Source organism: Macrobrachium nipponense, chromosome 42 (genome assembly GCF_015104395.2).
Source record: "Macrobrachium nipponense isolate FS-2020 chromosome 42, ASM1510439v2, whole genome shotgun sequence".
NCBI lineage: Eukaryota > Metazoa > Arthropoda > Malacostraca > Decapoda > Palaemonidae > Macrobrachium > Macrobrachium nipponense.
In genome coordinates, this window is record NC_061103.1 from 23,990,378 (window position 1) to 24,011,521 (window position 21,144).

Consider the following 21,144-nt stretch of genomic DNA (forward strand, 5'->3'; position numbering starts at 1 on the left):
TCGTTTCACGACATGAAGAGAAAAGTCGGCTGAGGTTTGTGTGCCTTCCGAACACACACACACACACACACACACACACACACACACACACACACACATATATATATATATATATATATATATATATAATTTATATATATAACACAGAATCGTTTGCATATTATAAAGGAAATAAGTAGATTTGTATGAAAGTTATGAACAAGGCAAAAATATGCCAGACTTCTCAACTCACCTTACCCAAAATTGAAGGGAATGGCACCACACTTGAAAGAGATGCTGTAACTACCTAACACTGAGGCCTTTAGTTTCAGAGTCGTTTAACATCGTAATTTTCTTAAAGTTGGTGGTTCATATCCTTCTTGTATATCTAATTATCTCAAGGATGTCCATCCCCCTTCTCTCTCTCTCTCTCTCTCTCTCTCTCTCTCTCTCTCTCTCTCTCTCTCTCTCCAATCCCATTTCTTTAATCTACACGTAATATTTCAAACTCAAACTTTTTAGCACCTTATTTCTAGGGGGAAAAAAGTATCAATGTTTATGGCTAATATCCTTCCATCTCTAATATTTCTAGGATACTAGGCGGCCACCCCCCCCCCTCCTTTCTCTCTCTCTCTCTCTCTCTCTCTCTCTCTCTCTAACCCATTCCTTTTTCTTAAATCTACAGGTAATATTTCAAACTTACGGCTTTTTCAGCATCTCATTTATAAAATATAAACAAATAAATAATAAAAAAAGTATCACATATTAGTGACAGCATCATATTCTCTCCCTCAAAAAAGTCATCCTCTTTATAAACCCGGACACCACCTCTTCATTATCCAGTTTGTCCACTTTCCCACTATCTATTGGGAATTTGCCTCCACTTTTCCATAACATAATGCTGACCTTTGACCAACGCCCTGACACCCTTCTCCCCTAAAACCATTCCTCTCTTTATTAGTTCCGTCTTCCCTTATTGAACATTTTCCATCATTTTTATCTTTATCAAGTCATACCAGACATCGCATTTTCCATCGTCCTCTCGTACTATTATAATTATATCCATGTAATACCTCATTTAGAATCATCCTCGTTGGTTATCGTCTAACACTATCCACTATATCATAGTTTTCTCTCCTCTCACTCTATCAGTATTCCCTTAACTCTAATTCCAAACCAAACCAGCACCATATTTTCTGCTACACCAAAACCTGTAGTTCCTACAACCATCGGCATTCCTATGAATAAAAAACAGACCTGATCGTGGTCAATCTCGACTAACCTTATCTGCAATTCTAGGTAGTCGGTTTTATCCAAAGCTAAAATCCATTTAGGTTGTCATCAATTCACCATCTGACCCTCGCGTATGAGCTCCCAACAAAGTAATATGCGGCTACTCTCTCTCTCTCTCTCTCTCTCTCTCTCTCTCCCTTTTTCTCTTCCGCAAGAATCAATATGTAAGTCCCAAACCCATTGCGACTGCCACAAAGAGGGTCTAGTGGCCTCTCCAATATCCATAATGAATTAAGTGGATTAAGGAGGCATCAACCCGCAACAAGTATTCCCCATTCCCGGACAAAATCACATTCCAAAAACCGTCCCCCACACTTCGGCGAATTCCATTCCGTATGGAATAGAGAGGTGGGAGGGAGGCGGGAGGCGCCGGAGATAATTATTTAATGGACCAATTAACTCTGAGAGGACTACAGCCATTTGTGGGGTACAGTTCAGGAGTGATTAGAGGGGTGGGGAAAAATGTCCGTCAGGGAATACCTTAAGATAGCGTTACCTCTTAAGGAGACTGTCGTTATTAATTATTTTATGGAATTAGTCAGATTGGCAGTTGCATTTACTTAGCAAGATTCCAGTGAGCAGGATAACTTATGTTACTGAGAGGAAAGTACATAAAAATGGAGGAAACTAACATACAGATAAGGAAGTGATTGATAGAAATAAAGTTTTAGACAATAAGCAGAACCTGAGAATACTAAAACTGTTATTGTCTCTCAACCTAGATTCATGAGCATCATCATCCAAAAAGCTATCTAGGAAACTGCAACGATAATTAATTTGAAGACCGGATTGTTACCAGACTCTTAGAAAAATGGACAGAAGACAATAATCTTTTTTCTTTGTACAAACTGTTTACTTGTTAATACGAGGCTACTGATCATGCTTACAACTTTAGAGACAACATTTATCATCTCATCAAACACTTCTTATTTATCATTTTCCTTTTCAACCTGAACAAGAGATAAAAATTTCCTTAAACTATGATCCTTGTCTACCAGAAAAAGGTTTCACTTTTTCTGCTCTGTAAGTTATAAATGTTGATTTACATTTGTCGAATTCTTGTTTTATTCTCTAACTTCTGTCTGTGCTATGCTAAATGTAGGAGTTCTGTTTTACTGTTTGCGTTTTCTTCTCGTAATTATGTTATCCAAATAAGCACTTACTTCACATATGAAATAAAAAGCAAATGCATATGTGATCTGTATACACGATATGTACCATACTCCTAAAAAAGCACTTAACATACGAATACCAGAAACCGAAAGCATATAAATTCTGTGTACATGTTATGTGCTATACTCCTATCGCTTCGGCTAACGCCACCAAAACGTCTCTTGGAGGAGCACACATCCTTAAAAAGACCAGCCAAATTTAGAACACGTCCTTCACATGACAACACGTTTCCTTTGACGAAAATACCAAAACCACTCTCTGAAAAGGCAGAACGGCACACAGGCTATATTTGGACTTCACTAATGGGCAATTTGTCCAACTACTGCAAAAGCTCACGATGGCGGATACTTGTAAACAGCGGAAATGCTCTTGAAAATAATGTGCAATGTAAATCAAAGGCCCATGTTTGATTTTAACAAGTTCCACATTGCAGACGCAGGCATTTCGTATTCAGGTTGATTTCGGGGAATTCATACAACTTGTCCTTCATGTCACTGTACAATAATTCACACACATATATATGAGTGAGTGTATAATATAATAACCTAATATATATAAAATATTATATATTACCATATATATATATTATAAAATATATATATATAATAATATATAATATATATTATAATTATATATATATATATATATATAGCCTCCGCCTATTCAAAGATGGGTTGACTGACGGCAAAACCATGGATCTTGCAAATGTTGCATCTGCATTCTACAACTTAGCCATACCAGTCACAATATATATATATATATATATATATATATATATATATATATATATATATATATATTTGTGTGTGTGTGTGTGTGTGTGTGTGTATCCTTATATATATAAGTATAAACTTATATTACGTATGTATAATTTCAAATAATACTAATGGCAATAGTATGTAGAGCGGGCAGAAAAACAAAACAAAAATCGCTACCTGAAAAAGGCTATTCCACATCATTAAATGTTTCTTTTGCTTAAACGGAAGAGACATCAAGAGCATTCCAACACCCAACCAAACACTGAGCCACTCACTTCTGTCTATCATCCCTTTCCAAGCGCTTCAGAATAACAAAACTTTATCACCAACTTACTACACCTCATCGTTTCCACATGACTAAACTGCTTAAAAACACACGAATCCATCATTTCAACTTACGCTACCTTTTCACTACTTTGACATTTCTCAAATTATTCACTATTTCTTAGATTTCCAGGCTTTCTCTCGTTTTTTATTTATCATGCGAACAGAAATGTAGTTACAAGTGGTCGGTTGGGGATGCAACCAAAGAACTAATATCTGCAGGTACTAGTGAAATGCAAGTGATTGTAAGGGCGCCCTCTGACCTAGTAGCTAAATCTAGGTTAAGCAGCAAAGTTCAGAGCTTACAATTCCAATAATAGTCCATCTAGGTTACTTGCATGAAAACTTTCTCCTCTGTGTGACAGGAAAGGGGCCCTACATTGTGTACGTCATCAGCATCTGCTTTAGCAGTTTTTCAGAAACTGGAAGAGAGTCCATTTCAAATCTGTAGCCATTATTTAGGAAGATTTGGATACTATCCCATACTGGGACATTGGTAAATATGTCCATGTCTTGGAATACTGTCGTCAGACTAAGTTGCTTGAATGATGTCCGTCAACTCTACAGTAGATTTCAATGGATAACGAACGAGCTGGCGTACAGGGGGTCAAGATATCATTTAGGACTTTAACCATCCTATATGTTGAAATGTCATCTGGGTTGGAGTTGGTTATCAGGTCAACGCGTCTTGACGGTCCTATAGCAATATCTAGGCTCCTAATTGCTGACCACCTTTAACAATTTGAGCTGCAGGCTACTGGCATTAATTACCACTCTCCTTGTTCTCTTCTTTAGTATCTCTGGAGCTCTGCGGTGTCACTCAAAATATCACTTGTCTTCTACATGCATTTTTCTCTCTTCAAGATGATTCATATAGCAGATTTGTAACCCTTCTGAAATATTATGTCCGCTCTATCTTGCTTGGCAGCTTTCTGAAGGGATTTATTCCTGATCCTGTTGTACAATGTACTTTGTTATCTAAGTGCTTCACTACAAATCTACAAAAGTGTGTTCAGATTCATATAAAAAAAATCTATTATCAGTGCCCACATCACGAGGACCTTCTCACTTCTCACATTGCAGAAGAAAATCTTTCCATGTATAGCTGGAGTAAGTCAGAAATGTCGCTGGCAAAGAACGGATTACCCATCATCATCACTCAGAACAAGAACTTCATTGGAGAGAATTCGACACACAAGGCCAAAACACCATACATATTAGATAAACTACAATTATATACTATAAGGTCAACTAAGGCACAGCTAAAGACAAGAAGCAGATATCTATAAGAGTACCACTACCTATGGAGTAAGACCAAAGGCGCCAAAGGAGATATCATCCAAGTGAGTCTTCAACCAGCGAAGCTCAGTAGCTGCCCTTGAAGAACAGCACTGCCTCCATGTTGTATACGTTAATCTAATGCCACTGTGGTTTACAAGTTGGTCTATTTGGAAGAGGCAGGGAAGCCCCTCGATAGAAGTTACATCGGCCAAACAACAACCACCATACAAGGGTGACCAACAAGCCTATTGCAATAACAGAGCCATACATCAGCAATGTGTGGATACGTGTAACAAAAAGCCTACAATGAAATACTTATCGCTAACAGTGAGGATATATATCCACTAAGAGGAAAACAATGGACAGCTGCTGAAGCCGTGAGCATCAAACTGCAACAGACTGAGTTGAACGTTCAAGTTTCCTCGGAGTGTGTACTCTCATCAAGCCGATGGTTCCACTGAAGACCTTCATGAATCTCATTAGAGCCATGGGGGCTAGTCTTGTGAAGTTCCAATGAGATTTGCCTCCTGTGATCATTCTTTGTAGGTTTCACTTTTTCTGCTCTGTAAGTTATGTCTGTTGATTTACATTTGTCGGATTCTTGTTTTATTCTTCAACTTCTGACTGTGCTATGCTAAATGTAGGAGTTCTGTTTTAATGTATATTTAGTACAAGCTCTGATGACAGCCATAGGTTAATGGCGTTGCAGCCGTCTGCATAAAAGTAATAAATGGAAGAAAACAGCAATTGCTTTTTACTTATCGTTCAGATTTCTATAAATAATATATATTATATATATATATATATATATATATATATATATATAATATTATATATATATAATATATATATATATATATATATATAGCCTTCGCACGGGTCTTTGTATGGTGCATATGACAGTAAGAGAGAAAGAGCCTTTTCTCCGAAATCTTTTATGTTTGCATTCCACCTAAAACGACCAAGACCGTGAAAGATTCATAACCAAACGTCCCCGACATATCTTTTCTCTCGTTTCTTCATAAAACCTGAGCAATTGGCGTCAGCCACTGGTAGCTGGATCCAATAAAAGGGAGAAAGAAGAAGGGTAGCAACACCATTTGTCTAGTTTATATGCAAGTGAAGCAAATATCTGTTATGAGAAGAGTCAGGAGTTGGCAAAGGGGTATAGCTTTGCCAAGACCGTCACGATTGCTTACAACAGTGTTTGCTTATTTCAAAACTGCTCTCTTTTCATTTGCCTTTCTTCCTTCCTTCTTAATAAACTTTCATTGTCGTTTTTATTATTACTATTGTAAAATGGATACGTTCAAGAAAGGTGACAGTTTTATTAAGTTTTTGCATCATATCTTAAAAAAAAGACTTGATGGCACGGCCTCCAACAGAAGAGTCCTATGGAGCAATCGAAGCCATAAACCAGCACGTGATCCTCATCACTACTCTCGGACAATCTCTATCTGACTAAGAGGAGTTAATGTCAACAGCTTTTACTGTCATCCATTTAGGTATTAACCAGGCCTCCCGTTACTCGAGTTCACCGACTGAAAGAACAGGGGAATTGTTTTAGGGATTATCAGACAAAAATAAGCCCGTAACTAACAGGCATTAAGACCAGAACTAAGCCAAAGCATGGATGCCTATTAAACATACCAGTGTCTCTAAAAGTTGAAAAACGGGAAATCTTTACAAGCCCCATTCCTTCCATTTACTCTATTCCTCGCACTGCATGGCGAAGTGAATATCTTTTTACGTCTGCATCAAAACTTCAGAATTCTTTTCCTTTCTTCCCCTGTTTTCCCTGATTCTTGTAACTTTTCATTATTTCTGGTTTCCTTGAGCCTTGGCTAGACAAGTACAATGAGTTGCCCGTCCCACTGGACTCAACACATGATTGAAAATGGGTACTGACACCAAAGAAATGACGATAAAATTAAAAGACAAGCTTTAAAAAATGGGTAATTGAAAAATGCTTCTCAACTGAGATACTAACCTCTAGAATAGTAAGCAGTAGGATAGAGATCTAGCTCAAACATAAAATTAACTTTCCCTAATCATTAGATCAACTTCGGCAGCTAAGCGGCATAAGCAGTTAGTAGCAACCAGCACAAAAAATGATGACACACCGATTTAGACATCTATTATGAATGCCAAATACCAGATTTTTGAACACTAAAAGTAGGAAGTCACGCCATAAACGAATTGCACAATAAGCTTGAATGTGATACCATTTCGAAAAGGCAATCCTCTTAATTTGTAGATCCGATGAAAAGCATTCACAATGTAGAAACTAATCAGTGACTTTAGTACTTTAGGAAACAAGAAAAAAAAGGCTTCAAAACCTGAAAAAACCGGTAGTTTTGATTGACGTCAACAGCAGTCATAATGAAAAAACACTTCAAACGTACGAAACACCATGTTACCATTAACTGAATTAGATATTACTTGAATCATTCATGATTATTCAGAGACTTGACATTTCAAAAAAAAAAAAAAAAAAAGATATATTCAAATATGGTGTGAAGCAATCGTCAGTGAGAATGCAAATCCAGAAAGATAATAAATAAAAGAATATTTTTAAATCCGTACCACATCTTCATTTGACACTACAAAGTTCACATCGCAGAAAATGAGGGGAGAATCAAGTGAGAGGTGGAGAGGAAGAGGAAGAGGAAGAGGGAGAAAGACAGAGAAGAGAAAGAGAGTGACAGATGACAGGAGGTTTCCCGTCACGTTCAAAGAAAAAGTAAGAGGTAAAAGTTGGAATGTTGTAGCGCCTCTATATCCAAATGAAAGTAAAAGGGTGGAATTTAAACTTTAGAATTTCGATCGAACTTCATAAAAATAAATCATAACTTCAAAACTCTGGATAGAAAAAAATAAAAAAGGATAAAAAAAATAGAACACAAATTATTGACGCTCCTCGATTTCCATGAGCCATAGCTTCGAAACCCGAAAAATCAAGCATAAATATAAATGGAATAATCAAGAAATAAATCTAAAGACATCATGTTCATATAACCCGTCGCTGTCAGTGCAATTTTACCCATCTATAGGATGTGTGCATAAAAAGAGCGAAGTAATGGCAATTCCATTTATGAGTCGATTTCAGTGAACTCGTCAAGAGGAATTAGCATGTGAACAAAGCTCTAATGGAGATGCATACATAAGAATACTTTACAAGAGTACAGTGCCACACACACACACACACACACACACACACACACACACACACAACGCTTCATCCCCTTAAATGTGTTAGTTGGTCGTTTTACTTAATCTTCAACCACCTTCCTCGTCCTAACATTTCTCACCTTTTCGACACTTCTTGAAAGAATGATGACTTTAATTCCAAAACACGCGTGACAATAATAACTATAGTAACTAGGGCCAAAATATTAATAAAGGGCTAAAATGTCTATACAAACACCCTTTGGTAATGCCTACAGTGCACCACGTGAGGTGGAATGACGTCACTAGCCAACCAACGGAAATTAATTTTTTAGAACCTTCATAACATCGAATATCAAGGCTAAACCGAAAATATTATAAAATTTTAATTAGCAAGTTTTTGTCGTAAAAAAAAAAAAAAAAAAAAGGTTAAATATGAAAACGACAGCTATAAAATCTAAGAATTGTTAACTCCGAATATTAAAATAGATAGGTCAGAATTCAAAAAGAATGTGAGTCAAAGGAAAATGCAAAGAGGATCTCGGAAATTAGGCAAAAAATTCTGTTACGCATGGAAATGTGCCAACAAAGACCCACTTCACGCTCAACTGATCACTTATAAAGGCTGAAGATAAAAATCAAGTTATTCGTTAAAAATTTCCATCCAGACCAAAGATTGAACCACAAAAGAATTCGTGAATACATTGGAATTGGGAAAAAATGTTGCTTCACATACATAGCAAATGATTATATATATATATATATATATATATACATATATATATATATAATATATAGATATATATATATATATATCTATGCTTAAAAAATCACAGTAGATGCACGTGACTTCATTAAATAGGCGTTTACCACAGGAAAATGATAGTCAGAAGTCCAAGCGCTTTCGTCTTTACTAAGACATTGTCAATGTCTTAGTAAAGACGAAAGCGCTTGGATTTCTGACTATCATTTTTCCTGTGGGTATTCGCTTACTTATTTATATATATATATATATATATATATATATATATAATATATATATATATATATATATTTATATATATATGGTAAGTTCGCAAGCACAAGACATCTCCCTTTGCTTACTTATATGACAAATCTCCCACGACTGCTACTATATATATATATATATATATATATATATATATATATATATATATATATATATATATATATATATATATCATATAGACATATATATATACGTATATATATATATATATAAATATATACATATATATACATACATATATATATTTTAATTTATGTACATAAACTATACACTTCATTAACATATAATTATATTTCAACACTATACTGTTTCCTTTGGTAGGGTGGCTCCCGAGAAAACTGTTGAAACATGGATGAATCCTTGTATCAAAACTTCCACGACTTTAGCCCCCTCATATAGATATATAGAGGGGTTACCAGAGGCGTACCGAACACACACACACACTCATTACATCATTCACCCCTATTTTACACAGTCTTTTGTTTGTATTTCCCCATAATTCTTCTTAACACACGAAAAATACTATGCGAACGATTCAGCTTTACAGCTTACACCATTTACATTCTCCATCACACTTCACTTCCATGGAAGAAAGTAAGTTCAACGGTCCCTTCATGCATTCCTACTTTAGCTTACATCGACACTTTATGTTTCCTCCCAGTTTTTTGCATATATCCTGCTACCCTTCTTGCTTCACTTTTTCTGTGAACCACTCTTTTCTCATCCTGTAGTCATCCAGAATACTAATTCCTACACACTGTACCTCCACAAATCTGCTACTTTCATTCTCTCACTGTCTATATCAACATTCAACATACCATCTTCCTTGTTCCAATTACCCCTTACAACCTTACTCTTATTTACGTTTACTGTCAACTTTCCCCTTTCTAAAACATTTAGTGTCATATTTTTACACTAAATCAGTCACAATCCTTTTGACAAAATCTAACATATGCTTCCTTCACAAAAACAATTTGTGTCCCTCTCAATTACTTCTTACCCTTTATAGCCAATATTCTTGACACATTTCTCTTTCATTTCATACATGCCACATTACAGCGTCTCCCTTTTACTTTCAAACTCCGCACATACACTCCCCTCTTCACTATCTAAACCTGCATTATTCTGGAAACAACTGTCATCTGTCTTACCCTCTCAATCAAAATACTATCATACACTTATCCTGATATAGAGTAAAGTGTTACCCTTATAATTCCTGGTCTCCTCTATCACATTTACCCGTCTACAAAGGAACAGTCATTCATCTCACCCATTCTCCTTAAAATCTTTTCCCTTATCCAGACATACCTTACACACCCTGGTCAGCTCTTGCTCTCTTCCCATTGTTCGGCTTCTTAACCGCCCTCCTTTCTTCCACACCAGATCCTTCCACCGCTACCCTCAAATTCATCCAATCCATTCTACACTAGTGCCATGTTGCTTTATCTCTCCTTTATCTTACTTTACAAATTCTCATAATACTTGCTCTATTGACCCAGAACTGCCTTCTCTTCTAACGGCATTGCTCCATTTGCATCTTTTATTCTGATATTATTATACGAATTAGCCTTACTCTCTGCGTTTACTTCTTGATTACCTCTACCCCCTTTTCGTATTGCACTCCTTTTTGTCTTTTATATTCTTGCGCTAATTATCCAGTCTTCTGTTCTCATACACACAAGCCTTGCTTCCGTCTTATAAATACACCTGAATCTCCATTCTTTCCTTCTAATTTCCTCATCTCATCATTCACCGTTTCATCCCTTCCCACCCCCTTAAACATTCCCTGTCGACTCCATATACCCATCCTGGAATTTTACACTTCATATGCGCCTTCCTCTTACATGTCTATAACACTAGCAATTCTGTCACCCATTTTCTCCCTTTATACTCTCTTGATGTAATATCAGGCGTTTCTTCGCACGCTGAAATATATGAAGTCTATTGGTAACATGAACTGAATCAAGAATGAACTACCTGAAAAGCAACCTTTCTTAAAATTATCTGCTTCGTATGTACTATAGATAAATAGATAGATATATATGTAGATAGATAGATAGACAAGTGTGTATATATACATACATATATTGCATATGTATATATACGTAATTATCATTCTCATATTAAAATTCAATAACAAGCTGCATGCAGCTCATTCCAAAGTAAGTTCAAATCTGCGTCCTTGAAAATCGGTATCAAAATTCTCGCCATGCCCAACCCAAGGGGAAACAGAAAACGCAAATGCAAGACCTGCCAGAAGACTAAAAATCTACCTGGTGAAAGTTCTGCATTAAGAGAGAAAGAGAGAGAGAGAGAGAGAAGAGAGAGAGAGAGAGAGAGAGAGAGAGAGAGAGAGAGAGAGAGAGAGGGCATCTTTTAAAAGACCTCCGCAAGGTCTAAATACAGTGGCAGACCACCTCCAATAAAGCTGAGACGGCCGAAAGGGTATCCGATGTCCGGGTGTTTTCCCCACTATCAACATCTTCAAACCAGACCCTAAAAGTGTTGGCGGTTTTAGCGAAAGCTGAGTGTCAATAGCCTTGGATTGCCCCCATGATAGGGACCGTTCTTTATTCCTTTTTGCACCCTGGCATATTTCTAGTGTCAGAGAAAAGAGAGGTGTGCGTGTGTGTAGGATTACCGAAAACCAAAGCTGAAAGTCATGCGTTTAACTAAAAATCGGGAAAGACTGACTTTTAAGCTACCAGCAGAGCAGTATGCGAAATCAAAGAGGCATGCATCAATCTTTGTTCTCTCTCTCTCTCTCTCTCTCTCTCTCTCTCTCTCTCTCTCTCTCTCTCTCTCTCTCTGTGTAAATGTCCCTTCCTTCACGCTTTTACTTTATTTTTAATCTAACTGTTCGTGTGTAACACCATCTAACAAAAGAGAACGAACATAGCCCCCAACGACACATTATACAAATCTAAAATACAAGATTCGTGAATGGGGCATGAAATGGTAAAAATTATCAGATGAAACTATGCTGACAGGGATCAGCGGAGAGAAAATTGCAAAAACTAGCATAAGTTTAAAGTAAATGTGAACAAGAGTAAAGTTAAGAGGGTAAATGGGAATCTGGAAGATAAAGCAATAACCATTAACAGGGAAGATAGAAGCATGGAAGTGACTGATTTGTCCTGGTGTTTGGATGTCCATTAATGGATGACTGTGGAATGACAGAGGAGTGAGTCAGAAAATGTGTAGCGAAAGAAATGGCCAGGACTGTGTACAAAATACTGGAATGACATTTTAATTGTATAATGCGTGAATGGAATTGAAGAATGGATGCTGAAGGCAAATGGAAAAACAATTGTTGAAGTTTTTCAGCTTAACTGTTTCTGCAGTAAATGTGCTGTAGAAAGCCCTGGAATTGTGGAGAATGTGAAGATACTCAGATGTGACAAGAAAAATTAGATTAGAGAAAGATTAGAGAAAGATAGGTTTATGAAAACAGTACAATTCAGGAGAATTCAGGGGAAGGAAGAGAAAAAGACCTAAGAAGGGTTGGACAGACGGCTTGAAAGTGGCATCGGAAAGGGAGAACCTTAATATCCAGGAAAACTTAAGTGTATGCATGATAAGGACGAATGATACAGTGTGCGTGTGCGTGTGCGTGGGGGATGGGGGTGTTAGGTCTTGACTGGATGCTGATGAGCCTTCAATGTAGATGTAGGCAGCAGCTGATATTGAGGGTAATTTGCTTCACAGGTCCATTCATGATTCAACAGTTCAAGTACGAATAGGGCAGTGATGTGTGTGTGTGTGTTTTATCCCCTGCAAGGGGAAATGACTTAACGTTGAAATAATAATAACTAGAAAGAAATAGTCACTGGACAATGGCATCCGACAACTGAATTTCAAATAATAAATGTAAATTAAATGTAATGCGTGTAATTCAATCCTGCCGAGAAGGAAGGCAAACCATGGAGCAACTAAAAATAAATCAAGCGAAAACTTCAGCGATTGGAATGATTAAAAGAAATAACAAATCCTGGGGCAGACATTTTCAAGCATATTTAAAAATATGTCCTCCAAGAAAAGATAAAAATAAGCTTAATACAGAAAGTGGTCCCAGACAGGACAAATCAGATAGAGTTTCGTCAAATGATATTAAAATATTGGATGACTCGGTAACAAAGGATTTAAGCAGAAACCGCCTCGAAGGCAATGCTTCATCATCATTCAATCAAGTTCTCAATATCAGAGGTGAAACACGAATAAAGCACAATTTCAGGAGTTCAAACGGAACTGGAGAAGGTATGAAGAACGTAGAATCATTGGCAAATGCATGAATAGAAAAGGAAGATAGAGTTAGATTGTTGACATAGAGGAAACGTGCGGTTGAGGGAACAGTACTCAGAAGAAAATCATTAAAAATTTCTTATTAAAAAGCTACATTTAAGCTTACGTTGAAGAGCTTTAGGTAGGAAGTTTACCTCCAAGAAGATGCCAGATTAAAATGGCAAGTACTGGACAAAGGGATTCTTAAAAATCCGGTAACGTAGTTAACATAACTATCCGTAAGTTAGGAAACCATTCTGCGAAGTTCTGGAAGAGTGGCGACTTACAAGTCAAAGCATTGTAACACGTAATTTCATTTAAATGTTTAAACAGTGACCTGATGCTGGGAGGGGCTGAACAAGTCTAAGCACCCAAACAGAAGAATAAGAGCAGCATTTATTTATAGGGGGCAATCTCTAACTTGCACCAGTGTGACTTCCTTACTTGCCCATATCCTATGAACAACACGCGTTTTCTTTGACAAACAGCAGGAAGCTACCACAATTACCACAATTCCAATGCACATAGCCTACGTGATAGTGGCAATATACGGAGATAAAAAAAAAGTCCCGGAATTAATTCCAAAATCAAACAAACTGCCTCCTGGAATACAGTAAATAGTGAATCTTCAATAAATAAAAAATAAATAAATAAATAAAATCATAGGAATCTGCTCATTGGTTTTCACCTAATTCTGTTAACAAGGGCCAGTTCGTCAGCAAATCCCATAAAATCGAGCTGCAATACGATCAAATTTTAAAGTCACATAGGTGCAAAAATCCCTTATTAGACTTATAACATTTTTTCCTGTACCATAAATTTACAGGGACGAGAGAGAGAGAGAGAGAGACGTAATACTCAGCGATCCTGCTTCGTGGTCTGAGCCACTTCCAAAAACGTGACCACTTGCAGAAGTCTTTAGAGCCCTCTCGTACTTCGGCAAGCGCCCAAGAGGGACGCTAATCCAGGTGATGTGTAGCTACTTACCCTTTACATAACCTACTCCGAGCATCACAATCTCAGAGTGATACGCTACAAATCCTCTGGAAAGGGATATGGCATGAATTCTCTGATTTCCGCTTTATTTATCTAATTAACCATTTACGCATACACGTGAAGAAACATATGATCGATAAGCTGAGACTACGCAATGTAAGAAAATATCGTGAAATTAACGATCATTTAATTTAAACCAATCCCCGATTGAATATGCCTTTATTCACCAACGTGCAGTGAGGTGACTTGCATAAAAATTACTCTATAAGTATTTCATTGATGTTTGCTGAACGATACTTTTTGATTAAAGACTTTAACATTATTCTTTAAAAAAAAAATAGAACATTATAATCGTGTTCGTCATCGTTTCCAACGGTGGGTAACATATGCGCCTCCGTGATATTCCTACTTTATCTTGCACAAATTTGCACTATCTCCAGCTTTCTTTCATCATCCAAGTAAGTCTGAGTCTTCTAACTCTTCTGGTGCCCGCACAAGGCCAGGTGTCTCAGCGCGCTCTCCCAGGGGTTGTGAGAAGATACGCTCGGCCATCTCCCTCTCATATTTATCTCCTTTACATATCGAGCTTCTGATTTTCCTCACGGTACCATTTCTGACTCTATCCTGCCATCCGACTCTTAAATACTCTAAATTCAATTTTTACTCTCAAGTAACAACAAAAACAAAAAACCGAATGCATGAATGGATTACACTAAATACGTAACACTAGCTGGTGTTCAAGGTATCAAGCAAATTAACCATATTACGTTACAACTACATCAGTAAAAGGGATAATAATTATTTATGAACTGGGTATTCACCCATACAATTATCCTTTAATACATAAGCCTTCATAGCTCAGTGGCTAGAGCGCTGGTCTAGTAAACCAGAGGCCGGGAGTTCGATCCTCCCTGAAGGCATGTGAAACATTTTATGAAACACCTGGCAGAACGCAAAGTGAAAGAACTTCCACGTGTTACGTCAGGGTACATGAGAGTTTTCTAAGATGATATTTGTTAGAATTACACATGTACGCATTAAATTGTGGTCAAAATACGTGTTATTTCTAATATGGTCAAAATACGTGTTATTTCTAATAAAGTTAATCTCATGCTATCAGTTGGTTTCTCAGGTTACCAACTTATAACAGATGTGCAGTCCCCCGAACTTGCATGCATCAAGATACTTATTACCAAAGCATTTGTCGTCATTACGCCTGTTAGTTAATATGTGATAAACGTATTTGTTAATGGAAAGTATAATGATTTGTTTTCATGATACCTGTTGTATAACTTGTTACCGAAATGTATGATAAGTGGGTGACACGACACCTGTAAGTTACTAGTGTATGTCTGTTCATTATCATGATGCATATTTGCTATCCTTTGGATTAAAAAAAGAACCGTCCGCACGCTTACAAATGACACTATTCAAGTCGTCAGGAAATTATGACACTGTTCAAGTCGTCAGGAAATTATGACACTGTTCAAGTCGTCAGGAAATTATGTGGTGAGTTTGTCAGATACAGCTAACGAAAACTATTTCATTCAAAGTAAATCATAAACATATTAGTTATAACATATCGAATTATTTACCCAGAGAAGGAGAGGAGGTGCCACATGGAAACATTCGCTACATTACAGACGTCGTAAGATTTTCTGAATACATTTCATCAATACTTGCAAAACAGCAGCAGACTAACTATTTTACTTTTTAAGAATTTTATTCAAAACAAATTGTTGGATAAACAAATAAAAATTTTGGAAGAATTTTATAGTAAAAAAAGACATACATACGTAGTATTACACAAACCACAATCATTGAATTCATTAGTCTGCCATCAACTACAAAAGGCTGAACCTACTGTTCTCAACTATCTTCATGCAAAGATGAATTTACTGTTTTCTTCTATTATTACTTTGGGTAGGATGGCCCGAGTGTTTTCAAGTATCACCTAATGAAATTTGAACCTCTTCTAAATTTTATGCTAAAATTAACCTACTGCTCTTTATTATCAGTATCAAAAAAACTCCATCTGCTGTTCACCTCATTTATGCAAAAGATAAGCGCCTGTTTTCAACTATGACCTGACCTGTGCTAAGATGAATCTGCTGTTCTCTTCTATTATCCTTACAAAGATGAACTTAGTGTTCTCACCTATAACCTCTGCAAAGATAAACCTACTTTTACCTGCGTGCTGTTATCTACTCTCATTTATGTGCTATCATTCATCCAGAGATAAACTTTTCTTTAGTACACATAAAAAGATAAGACTTTATTTTCTCTTCTGTTACACTGTTCTCGACTATCATTCATGCAGACATGAACATACTATTCTCTAACCTTCTGCAAGGAGAAACCTGCTGTTCTATATTACCTATGTAACAAGAAACCACTTCCTCTCAACCAAAACCTATGCCTGGATCTTCTCTTCTGTCAATTATGCAAAGATGTCCACTGTCCTCTAATATTTCTAAGCAAAAATTGACTGTCTGTGTTCTATACACACCTGTGCAAAGATGAATTAGATATTTCTGTAGTACACATGTATAAAGATGAAGTTATTTCTCTTCTAACAAATAGTATGCAGAGATAAACCAACCGTTTTCTTTTATCTGCATGGTAAAGATGAACCTGTTTTAACTGTCATCTACTATGCGCTGCTGAACCTAACGTTCTTTAACTGTCATCTGGGCAAAGATGAACTGCTGTCCTCTTATGAATTCCTCATCAACATCTATTTAAAGGAGAATAAGCTGTTCTCTACAAATACCCGTGTCAATATGAACCTACTTCTCCACTAACTTGTGCAAAAATAATCCAATTGTTCTCTAGTATCAGTTATATGAAGATAAATACACCGTTCTCAACTTCTGCCCCTGCAGTGATGAGCCACTATATTCTGTGTCTCCTTTGCAAAGATGAACTTGCTGTTCTCTGCTATCACTTATGTCAAGATGAACTCTCTGTTCTCAACAATCACATATTAACAGATACACCAGTTGATCTCTTCTATCATTTATACAAACAAACTGCTGTCCTCTGCTATCATTACTGCAAAGATGAACCATCTGTAACTATTTGCTGATCTCTTCTAACAGTTACGCAAAGTTGACAAAACTTATCTAACATCACGTAGGGAGAGAGAAAACTAGTTTTCTATGAAGTAAGTATAGATAAGAAAACGGTTCTCTCTAATCACTTTATGAAAAGGTGAAGGTTTCTCTACCGTGTAAAGATTAACCTGTTTTTCTCTACTATGGCGTCATGGAAAAAGTTTGAACCTAAGGTTTCTTATTATCACAAAGCAAACTATCTCCTCTATAGTCTATAATATAACATAATTAAAAATTCAACTACTTTTTTCTAGTATCTGCTATTTACAGATCAGCCTGCTACTCACTACTATCATACCCAAGGGGAAATGAAACGACAGTCGTGTGTTATGCTAACTGCGATGAGAGATGAGCAACTATTTTCAATTATTACCAACATAAAAATGGGGCTAAAATTCCTTTTATATATACTCATTCGTTCCTTTATGTATATGAGCTAATAACAGAGGTGAATGCCTATACAGTGCACAAGCCCAACGCACATTTCCTTAGGCTGCTTACATATTAAACCTACTACTGACATTGAATAAGTTGTTTGAAAATTGCTGATCGTATTTAACCTAAATCTACGAATGTATATTATGAATCAAGTAAGTCTCCTCTTCGTCACCACTGCAAAATGTTAAACAACAATCCTGAGCTGTAATACACTTATACACATAAACTTGGTCTATTTTCGCTTAGTAACAAGACTAGCGGATCACAGCTCTATACTATACTACAGGGGTCTGCTGAAGATTTTGTTCTTAAATGAGAGGAGAAAACTAGGCCAGTGTAATTTAGATAACTAGAACAATGTAATTTAGGTAAAGTTCAAGAAGTTAGACAGCTAATTTAGAGGAGACAAAAGTAACCGGCTGTAAAGTACATAACATAAAAGTAATGCAGCTGGGATCCGAATGAAGACGGAAAATAACCTTTAGTGGAATCCAGGTATTCAAGACCAGCATATAATAGGCCTAATTTGGCAAAGGGAGCACTTTATTAGCTAAGTCTCGTGACAACTGATCATCTCAATCACAGACAGTTAAAACATTCAGTTTTCACATACTATACAAAATCCGTGTATCTCCAGTTAATGAAACATTCCACCTATAACTGAAAAGCAGGCGTGTGACGGTTGGTTTTCTTTTTCTGTAATGAGAAAAGGCGTCAATGAAGCAAAGAAGAGACGAGGTCTGAAAACAACATTCCCGTGTTGACGAGATAAGTCCGAGTCTTTCCTTATATTGCAAAGCTACAGCCTAACTGTCATAAAACAAAACGCCAGGATGGTTAGTCCCAAAGCACGTCAAACCCACACGTGTAAATACTTATAGTCCAGAAGGTTTTTTTTTTTTCATAGACGTGTAATACATGTCAATGCAGCTTACATATTTCCACAGACCTAAATTCACCAAAAACCCGTTGATTCTACATGTATGTACAACTCCTTAAGAATAAATTCGAACTACAAAAATAGGATATCGTTGGAATCGGGACGACGTGGGTACATGTAAAACCCTTTGTAAGCCGATTAGGGATTCTAGCGTTTCTCAGGAGCCAAAAATACCTAACAATAACTTGTTTACAATGCATCGCAACCACAGTATACAATATCCAGCAATATTAATCAACCTGCACTATATATACATAGATATCTGTTAGGTCATTTGTTCGTTAAATATATAAGATACTGTTGAAATAACGGACGCATTTGAAACTCCAAGCTACCACCTTTAAAGGCTCCTCCTGGCTACTTTTAAAGATGTGAATTCACAATAGTTTCTCGAATTCTTGTTCTTTCTCAGTTTTTCAAGAGTACCGTTATTCGATGAAGACTGTAAGTATATATATCTGGCTCCTAGTCTATGTTCAAATAAAAGTAAAATCGTGGTATTAGATTAACCTGAAGAAATACTGAATTTGCTTCTATTGTGGATCTTCGTAAATTATGCTCTCCATCCGAGATATTATGCAAGTAATAGTAATCTATACTATACTAAATATATATAGCAAAAGGATGTTTTTTTTTAACTCCTCCTAATTTGTATAGTATTCGAAACACAAAAATAAGTTAGAATATTTATAAGTGTATTGCTACAATATAATAATTATACCCATCTGGGAGTTTTTTAAACTCCTCCTAATATCAAAAATATCCAAAAATATCAAAACATTTACAAGGATTTTGTAGAATATTCTTAGTAATATATTTTTTAAGCTTATTTGGACTCCTTACATTGACCAAACCAAAAATAAATATATACTACCAATGCGACAATTAGGCCAGTCACGAGACGCAAAAAGTAATGTGATTTCCGCAAATTATTCTTGTTATTTAAGTACATTTAAAAACATTAGTACATTTAAAAACATTAGAGAGCTATACAAAGAGTCTGCTCAATTCTCATTAATCTTGATACGACTGGTCGATAAAGAGCATAAGCTGGCTACTAAATATCTCTGTAAATATCTTGGACAACGAAATTAATGTTCCTTCCATTCTTCAAGAACACCGAGACGTCGACGTTAACAACAAAAAATTGTGTTTATACTTCAGCGACACAGACTAAACCATAAGGATTACTGAAATAGGCAGAGCTAAAAATTAAAAAGCTCATATGTAAAATAAGCCTTATAACTACCCCGGCAGTTTGAAGCTTTAATGATATATTATTAACAAACGAAAAGGATTGGAAATATGAAGTTATACACTTCTTAGTGCTACTTTTGCTTGCTATCTACGCGTTACCTCCGGGGTGCTAGTACTATACATAGGGTGACCATACGTCCCCCTTTGAGGGAGACAGTCCCTCTTTTTTACTCTTTATCCCCCCAAAAATTGCGGTCTTGGGGGGACGCCCTAATGTCCCCCTTTCAGCCTTACCTCCCACATTTGTCCTCCCCCTGCTATTGCATATGTATTTAGTTATAAAAAATTGCTGATTTTTGTTTTCTTTTAACAAATCTGTATGGTTTCCCACACTGACCCATACACCGCATGATGCTTCGTTTTCTTTAAACAAATGGAAGAAGGGAACTAATGTGCATTCTGTACACGCATGATACAGTGAACAACTGATCCTGCAATTGTCTGTGTCTGTGTTGATAATGTATTGCCCCGGCTAGTACACAACCAGCCCTTGACATACGATGTAGTACGTATATTACGGTAATCATGTCAACCAAAAGGAAAGCTACTTTCAACAAAGATTTAGAACAAGAATATCCTTTCATAAAGAAAAGTGTATACATCATCTTTTTCGATACCGAATGGTGGAAAATATGATAGTGAACGTCACATAAATACCGATAGACATAAGCGTGCCAATGCATCCGCCTTATAAGCAAGTCGATGAATTTACAACGTCTCAACATAAGTGCAAGTGCACATGGGCTTACTATATACTTTTGTCCCCCTTTCGCAAGTCAAATAAATGGTCACCCTAACTATACATGGCGAAAGCTAAATAAGACGCCATGTTTAGTACGTGCCCCTCGGGAATTAAAGATATCGTTTATTGAAATTGGCATATAAAGCCGGCCACACACGTGCAGTTTCAACTGACAGTTATAAGCTTATAACTGAACATTTGTAACTGTCAGTTAAAACTGCACGTGTGTGAGCGGCGTTATAACTGCACAGTTAACTGTCAGTTTAAACTGCACGTGTGTGGCCGGCTTAATACTTACGTAGATCCCCGAAGGCCTATAGTACTAAACACGGCGTCCTTTAGTACTAGCACCTCGGAGGTAGGTAACG

General features: G+C 36.6%; 1 protein-coding gene and 1 non-coding gene across 2 annotated transcripts in view; one reads left to right on the forward strand and one right to left on the reverse strand.

Moving 5' to 3' along the window:
• The window catches only part of LOC135213422 (uncharacterized), a 541,077-nt gene that overhangs the window by 516,748 nt on the left and 3,185 nt on the right, over positions 1-21,144 (reverse strand). The gene's annotated exons all lie outside the window — the stretch shown is intronic.
• Trnat-agu (transfer RNA threonine (anticodon AGU)) lies at positions 15,131-15,203 on the forward strand. The gene has a single exon. It is a non-coding gene; the product is annotated as a tRNA-Thr (tRNA).